We start from the raw sequence: 9,048 nt of genomic DNA on the forward strand, positions 1-9,048 counted from the left end.
ACACAGTTCGTAATTAAGATTTCAAATCTTTGCAACAGAAAAACTTATTAAGTCAAATATGTATATCACTGCATTAAAATTTATAATTTTAGAATTTTACAATCGCCAGAAAAAATACCAAATCGTGAAATTCAAACTTAACACAAATGTTAGAACACTCTAACTCCGTGATATCGCGGTCCGGTATGTCGCGATGTCCAATATATCGCTCATGACCTATGGTTCCCAAGTATCTGACGAGCACTAGATGTCTTGATCTGAAAATTTACTAACTTAAGCAAACCACTGCTGTAGCAAGTATCTTACTCCTTTTACGCGACTTTGCACGCAGTGAAACAAATCAATGAATTTCGGTCTGTCTTTTTATACTATTCGAATGTTCTTGCCTCAAAAGAATATGAACGCATTTGAACGCATTATAAATAATCATGATAATGTGCTTTATTACAAAAAATATTTAGTCTGATGTCGCGTAAAAAACAATAACACACAAGGTGAAATATCAATACCTGAATTGAAAATTTTAGAATATAACCTAAGCAACACACGCAAATAAGAAAATGCGAAAACCCAATCATGCAACAGATTGTCATCAAACGGCCATCTTCAATTACGGAATTTCTAAATGTGCAGTTAAATTATAGCTAAACGTGTGTTCATCACTTTTCTTTTTCGATAAAGGCTAGTCATTCGAACTATGTGAGGCATACGGCATTCCTACAGGCAATAAATATTGTGGGACATCTCTCTATGAAACACCAGGACCATGTAATGTAGAAAGAATTGTTAGTCTTCGTGGTTTGAAGCATTAATTATTCATAAAGTAAAGGGTCACTTTTAATAACCAAAACACCATGAATTATAAAAATGAATTCAATTTGAAGGAAAGCCTTAAATAATTGTAAACCAATTTGCTTGTTAAACACATTGTATAAACTAGATTTAGGTTAACTAGCTAACATACTAAAGTAAGTCTTGAACAAATAAGCTCAGATCAAAATGAATATATCAGTTAACGTTGTATTTTATGAAAGCATTAAAAGAGTTTGTCTACATACTTTTCCTCTGTGAAACATGTAAAATTAGAACAGTATAAAGTACCGCCATAACCCAATTTGTCGACAAAACCAATAATAATTATTATTCCTAATTCGCGCAATATGCTATTACACAATATGTTAAAACGGCACTCTGAAATCCAAACATGCGAAACAAAATGAGATGAATACTTTGCAAATGATTACGTACGACGAAAAAAAGTTCGTGGACAAGTGTGTAAAAACGAATTATACATACTTTGTATTATATTCAATGGTAACAAACAAGGATTATCCAAAGAATATTGGAAGCAAACTTATTCCTTTGAAAAATGGGCTAATGAGATAGTAATATAGTATTTTTGCAAAATATCTTCATAAACAATCATCCATTTATTATTGGATTGTCACTCATTAAAGATATATCTAATAGTTTAATACGCAAGTCCGCAAATAGTAATGAATCGCAAAAAATACTTCTTGATGACAAAAAAGAACCAGTAAAAGACAACTGCTTATTATTTTAATTGAAATTAAAAAGTACTTTTTGAATGCAAAATTAAAGAAGTAATCCCAAATGTTCAGGGATTTAAGGCTAGCCGGAGATAAGCCTTATATATGTATGAAAACACATCAAGTGAATCAAATAAAGGAATTAGTTCGAAAGTTATAAGTCTTATATGTAATCTATAATTGCATATAAAATGTGTTAACCTAGCAACACTCATTATATATGTATTTCATAATTGAATTTACAAAAAATAATTGTTGTTAAACTAAAAAACTAAAATTATATATGGAACTTGAAAATATGTTGAAAGTGTTTACTGAATTTTGCAAATCAAAATAATAATTTATTGAGTTGTAAAAATTCAATCTTTGCTTAACATAAATGTTTGGCCATAATTTCAATTATTAATGCAACTAGCAAATGGTACATGACTTGGTCTTATGTTAGTTAGAGTAGTGTTATCAAAGTTAAAGTGTAATTGTAAATCTGAAATCTTCGAGTCAATAATAACTTAATAGTATTGTGTTATAAATAAACAAGTATGTAAGTAAAGTAAAAACCGGTAAACACGGTATCAAGAAGAATATAGTAATACAGTTTTTTGTTGTGTTAGTTATAAAACAATTACAAGACTGGAAATATGGTAAAATAGTCCATACATATATATGTCTTTGCAAATAGATTGTATTTACATATATTACGAAATAAATATACTAATTGAAACATGGAAACAAATGTTTACCTGACCTTAAAATTGCATTTTAAGTATGTGGGACCTCCAGTAACACTTTTGAAATATGGCTTATATGTAAAGTAAATGGAATATTGATAAAAAAAATAATATATATATATATAGTTAGTTTTGAAATGTGTGAGTTTTAAAATAAAGTTCGGATTAAATTTCAACAAGCTCTGACCACTTTTAACACTCTTTAAATTAATTAACCCTTTTCATAACGAAATTTCGCTACATTAATTTGCTGCCTGACAATCCTGACCTAATACGACGGTGACAAATACATGAAAAAAAGTGTTTAAAAAGAGCACACGTGCATCGTCCTTTAAAGTGTCTCGTTTCTATTTTATTTGTTTACATCGTGATCATAAGCGACCACTCAAGCCGCAGTAAATGACAGATGAATTTTTCATTGGCTTAAATCCGTTAAGATAATTGTTTTATCATTAATGACCCATCAGCACGCGAGCGTTAATTCTCTGAATTCTTTATATAGTAGGAAACATGATTGTTTGCTGATTTTCAATTTAGATTCGTTTCTGTCTAATAGGATTAACTAATCAAAATGACACTTAGTGGTATTTGTGGAAATTGGGAATAGCGCAGGTAAAGGTCAGAATGGGTTACGGAAGCTCACGGCCTGTTAGATGCCCGTACAAATACAATACGGGGACTCTGAAGAATTATTTTCATAATTATCAAAACGCAATTATTTTCCACTTACCCAAACAGATATATCTCAATATCTTAATGAGTAAATGGAATTGTTTAGTCCAGTTATGTCACGTTGTACATCGGCGACCCCAGTCGCATTCATATTTAGTCAAGTTTACCAATACCTTATTGGCATTTATTCATATGGATTGGTAATACGTGTTCCAATTAATTTTGTCTTTAATACACGGATACTTAAGTGAAAACATGATATTGCACACTTAATGCTGCGTCTATAGAATGCCTGTTTGTCTATTGTAAGCAACTATTCTGATATCAATTCATTAGGACTGATGAACTGTATTGCACTCAATAATGTACTTGGTGTCCAGTGTTTAAATACAAGATTGAAAGCAGCTCATTCTACAAGTACAATGTGTTGAACTCTATTTATATATTGTTTGTTAAATAATTGCATTAGGGGCTTTAACTGCTCATTCAGATTGGTCGAATTTTGAACACACTTAATATGAAATAAAGTACATTCTTAAATAGTTTGTTCCAAGAGATCAAAGACTGGTCTGCAACTTATTCATTTGGAATTCTAAAAAAGTATTGAATACCGTCCCAAAATAATTTGTGTCAAATGCTCCAATACTGTACTGCAACGTGCTCAGATGACATGATATTAGCTACTGAACTCCATTCATAAACAATTTTATTGCTGCTGTGATTTTCGTTTGTACAACACTTGGAATAATTAAAGCATAGTTTTCCTTTCCTTAGACTGCTTAAGTGTGTAAAACGCCTTTAAAGAAACTTTTTTCAAAATACTACTGCTAGTTCTCTTTCATAATGTACATTACGCAATTTAGGCAACCGATTGCTTCAAAAAGAGCAGCAACGTTATACGTGTAAGAATTTCGAAAAAAAGCTTTTTCCAGAAACACATGTTCATTTAGAAATGTCGACGTTTAAATTCTGTCATTCATTGCATATTCCGTTAATTCCGCAACGGTTTAAATATTTAAACAGTGGCACGCGCTGACCTATTCTATTCACATATTGTTGAAAGGATGACAAAGAACATGTTCTCCCAATCGAAATTCTTACATTAAAACTGCATATGTTGAAGCGAATTGGGAATGCGCAATACTTTAACGGTCATCGAAACACACTCTACGGAAGGCTAATAAGAGTGTTTTTCTACCGATGTAAATATTGCGTGCAGTCCCGGATTACCCGTTTAGCAGAGTAGGCAACTGATAATAGTCCCGAGACTTTTAGGGGCCCAATGATACATTGATTATACAGACTACAGCGATCGATTGATTTCTTAAATTCTTAATCTAATTATTTAAATTTCGAACTGACCTCAAGGGATAAAAATAGCATTTAATTATTATTAACGGACATTGCCATATTTAAGTCTTGCCAGAATTGGCACTGGTTGGGTAATTAAAACGACAAGGCATTAACGGCACTTATAGCGTGACAAAATCATCTCCATCGCTTACCTCCCCTGAAGGTTAAAGTGTGCATGCACGATTTTGTCAACTATTTATGAATTTATATTAAATGTGTAGAAAAACTTATTTTACATATATTTCAATATAAATTAAAATAAAAGTTAAGAAGAACATGTGTCGAAAATGCGAAATAAGCCAGATATTTAATTCTGAAATCGAAAATGTCTATACAGTCGAATCCGCCAGCATGCATGTACGATGTGAATCTAAAATACGTTTTAGTGCAAATTCGTTCATACGACCCACAAAAAACAATTTTGTTTTGCGGATCATTTTTGACGATGCTGCAAAGCAGCTCGTCTAAGTTATCAAACCATGAAACAAGAAATATCTTTAAAAAGATATACGGCGTTGATGTTGTAATGTTTGCGACCAGTGAAGGAGATGAAATGAAGCGACCATGTATTTAATTAAGGTAGTCAGTGATAATAAGATCATATATTTTAATGTATAAACAAATAAAAATGAAGAACAAGAATAGGTGAAATTGTATGTTTTATTGTCAATAAGTATTGTAATGACTAGGTTTTCATAATTGAACGAGTAATACATTGGTTTCAATAGGAACAGAAAACATATTCGCCACTGAAATACTATGAACATAATGTTGGAATGAAATAAAAGATAATGTGTTATAATGTGTACAGATGTTACTAGAATGTAAACATAAAAGACTCAATATTGCAAGCATCATAGTGATATGAATTTTTTGCAGAAAAACATAACTTTATATAAAAAATGAACAAAGCAAAGTACAAAGAAACATATTTACACTAATAAACGCAAATATGGATTATAATAAACCAAAAACAGATATATTAACAACACCTATATATTTCCTTAGTATCGCGGGCTACCGCCTCAAAACCCCCGCTGTGTCGATAGTGGTAAACAACTGCGTACCGGCAAAGTGCAATCTAGCCTGTTTTTGTAGTGTTTGGTGTGGCCGCTACGGCATGTAAGCAATAGATTCTTTTAATTGTAGAGACACATGATTAATGCTTTACTGCTTCTTAAACTAAGGAGAAACGTTTCGATGTAATGTTTAGAGGATGTTTTGTATCATTACAGTTTTTAATTTACATGTAATTTACCATATATTCAAATTTCACATCAAATAATATGCATCAAATGTTTAGTCTGGGAACCAGACTACTAACGTTTACGGTGATTTTTGTATTATTGGCCAATGTACACTTCGGGTTTATTCATTTCGGACCTATCATGAATGAAGGTCATCTAAAGTCAAAAGTGTCGCTAAACAGCTATGCCGAAAAATTCTTCACAATGGCGACCTATGTAAAGACCGAGCCAGTCAGATTGAGATAGCTCGATTTTTCTAATCGGCATACCTCGCTGGTTATCATTGATAAAGTTATAGGAAGCTCGGCTATAAATAGGACAGCATATTCTGGGAAAAAGATTTAATAATAGTTTGAAAACGTTAATTTTAAATCAGTTGTATTCAATCCAGTATATGTTTATAGATCAATGAAACAACTATGCATTTCTGTATTGTATTTGACATTTGTCGTGATTCAGTAAATAAATTGCGAATTAAAACGTGTATAATTAACTTTCAACGCGATCATGAGTGTAAAGAAAACGATTTATTTCGAACCTGCCATTTGTAAACGTTGTAGCGACTATGGTATATAAACAGCATAATAGCCATATTTTCGGTCAGCAGCTGGAGCATGCGCGTCGCGACCGAGGCGAGAGTCGCCCGCAGAAGATTTTCTCACCTGTACCTATTTCCTTATAGAGGGGAACTTCTGCGGGTGGCTCTGCTAATCCAGCTGAGTCCGTCACCCCTCGAGCCGGACGTCTTCCACACCGCTGGGATTGCTGTCTTCTCCAAGATGCAGCGGACTTGTCACCCGCTGTTTATCGTCGAGAGCTCGCTGGCCCGGCCCTGCCAGAGGTCCCGTCTGTAGGGGGACGAAACAGTGGGACAGCAAGATCACCAGTGTGGGAGACATAAGGGGCGGACCTGAAACTGGGTCTGCAATACTAGTCTCATGAACATCGAGGGGTTGGCCCTATAGAGAGACCCCGGGACGGCGGTACTCAGTACGCTCAACGTGCTGGGGAAACCGTCTCGGGGATGAAGACGACGGCCGGTGACTTCGAGCGTGGCCATAAAGGCAGAGCGGCGAGCTGCAGACCCTTGGTGGAGCTGCGTCCAGACATAAATTTATCTTTGAGATTGTCTATTGTCTACCAGTGCACATTAAGGTCTCATTGGCCACCGTGCACTGGTCTATTTGGATCTAAATTATATCTTTGGCGAATACCCGGGAAGCCGGGTTAATTTGACCAACTTTGGCACAAAATTAATCTTTCTCCCCTGAAAGGTCACAGGGCAGGTCCATCCTTACCGTGAAGGGCTCGAATGGACCTGAAAATAAACTCTGAACAACAACATAACATTTGTGAAACTCGCTCTTGTGCGTGCTTACTCATTTTGCATATTTAATAAACTTTTCAAACAGAAATTACAGAGCCACATTAGTGCACATACTATGTTTAATAATTCATTCGTTTGTTGGATATTGTTTGCTGTTTTAAACACATATTAGGTCATATCGCGGAGATTTAGTTAACCATACCATGTGTTCATGGGCGAACTCACGTATTCAAGTGCTCTAACGACTATGTGCTCATACCTACTTTCGGGAATCATCATGAAAATATTGCCGTACTTAACGAAAAAACATGCCTAAGCTTATTGAATTAGAGAAAAAAACAATAATCAAAAGAGAAAAATTATATGTTCATGCACATGAGCATGTGAAATCACGTCCGTACACATAGCATCATTAACATATATATAGGAAAGGAAACAACGAAATATAAAGTTTGGTATGATATACATGTGAAATTAAAGAGCATGGTGTAATTAAAGAGCATGTCAAGTTTTGAATTTATATGCTGAAACGTAATGTGATAACCCACAAACGTTTTACTGTAACAGAATGTTTTTTTTAAAGATAAGTGGAACAGAAAATACACTTCGAATATCTTTTTAAACATATTTCTTGTTATATTTCATCGAGAATGTAACCCGCCTCCCAGTTTCGCTGAATGGATCAAATTCCCCACGGGGACTACTTCCCCGTACCCCCAATTTTTTTTTCGTACCCTACATTTTTCGTACCCAATTTTTTTCGTACCCAACTTTTGCTCGTACCCAAACAAAATTTCGTACCCAATTGTTTTTTCCTACGCAATTTTTTTTCGTAACCAACTCTTGTTCGTACCAATTTTGTTTTGGCATAATTTTTGTACCCAAAATGTTTGTACCCATTTTTTTCCTACCCAAAATTTCGTACCCACATACACAATTGAGGTGATGTTGATGAACTTAAATAGATGCTTTTATATCAATCCTCTTCAAAATCATCGTCACACAGTACGGTCAGTACTTTGATTATTTTCCTGTAACGATATCTATTCATACGACACACGAAGAAGACGAATGCTTCTTTTATTGTAGGAAAATATGTACGAAATATCTTCGTCACAATCGGCTCGGGACGCTAATTTGTCTTTGCTGCATTTTATGAAATTCTTCTTCAATGTATACTTTTTCTTGCCTATTTTGTGTCATTTTAACATTTTTTTTTTCAATATATTACAATTTAACACATATACAAATCGTGCATACACACTTTAACGGTAACCAAATACCACGATTTGAAAGGGTCTTCTGTTCTAAACTTTGTCCCTTATTAAAATGAAAATTATTGCATAAACTCTATCTATAATGCCCTCTGGTGGGGTGCAGAAACTTGGCAAAAGGAGGGCTTGAACGGGAGAAATCGTGTATTAACAATGCGATTCACGTGCCGTTCAAGCCCTGTTATGTGTTTTTCATATCCATAATCTGGTTCACGCGCATTTACTTCCCTTCTCCAGCCTTCGACGGCTTTCCAAGCATAAATGGGGAACGAATAAGCACCAGTTTCCTCATGCATGCAGGGATAATGACTATTTCAATCCACTTTTCAAGTTATACCATCTGCACTCTCTTGACAACAGCTTTATTTTATTGGCAACGTCAATGGAAGTTAAGGTTATTTACTCAACACTTTCAAAAGACTATGCTGTAAATGTAAGTGTTTATGTACCTTCAACGTTCCTGCTGTAAATACCAAAATAATTCCTCATTTCTTACTTTGCGCGGCTGCATTTCAACTTTGCATTAATCCACGGTTTAAACACATTTTAAATCGAAAACTGCCTATCCGAAGGTAAAGCCTCGTCATTTCGGATGATGACCGAGTGAGACATATGTAAAACACAACCTTGAACTGTATTGAAATAATTAATCGAATTATTTGTCGATGTCGAATGAACAAAACATATTGTTTTCAATGTTATTTAAATTATTTTGGTATGTGTGATTTGTTTATGCAATAATAGCGAAAATACAAATTTTCTCGGACATGATCATCTGCGGGCGCTCTCAAAATCCGTTCCTGCCCTCGTGCTGCGCACTCGGGCAGGAACGGATTTTTTCGAGCGTCCGCAGATGATCATGCCCTCGAAAACATGTTTATCCCGATATTGCAGCAA

The 9,048-nt window shown here is 34.4% G+C and overlaps 3 protein-coding genes across 23 annotated transcripts in view; 2 read left to right on the forward strand and 1 right to left on the reverse strand.

Moving 5' to 3' along the window:
* Positions 1–9,048, forward strand: part of LOC127867293 (neurogenic locus notch homolog protein 1-like) — a 279,268-nt gene that overhangs the window by 200,039 nt on the left and 70,181 nt on the right. The window lies entirely within an intron of this gene.
* The window catches only part of LOC127867299 (mucin-5AC-like), a 237,996-nt gene that overhangs the window by 107,021 nt on the left and 121,927 nt on the right, over positions 1–9,048 (forward strand). The window lies entirely within an intron of this gene.
* LOC127867301 (uncharacterized) overlaps positions 1–9,048 on the reverse strand; it is a 226,937-nt gene that overhangs the window by 76,164 nt on the left and 141,725 nt on the right. The window lies entirely within an intron of this gene.

This window comes from Dreissena polymorpha, chromosome 2, assembly GCF_020536995.1.
Source record: "Dreissena polymorpha isolate Duluth1 chromosome 2, UMN_Dpol_1.0, whole genome shotgun sequence".
In the NCBI taxonomy this organism is placed as follows: domain Eukaryota; kingdom Metazoa; phylum Mollusca; class Bivalvia; order Myida; family Dreissenidae; genus Dreissena; species Dreissena polymorpha.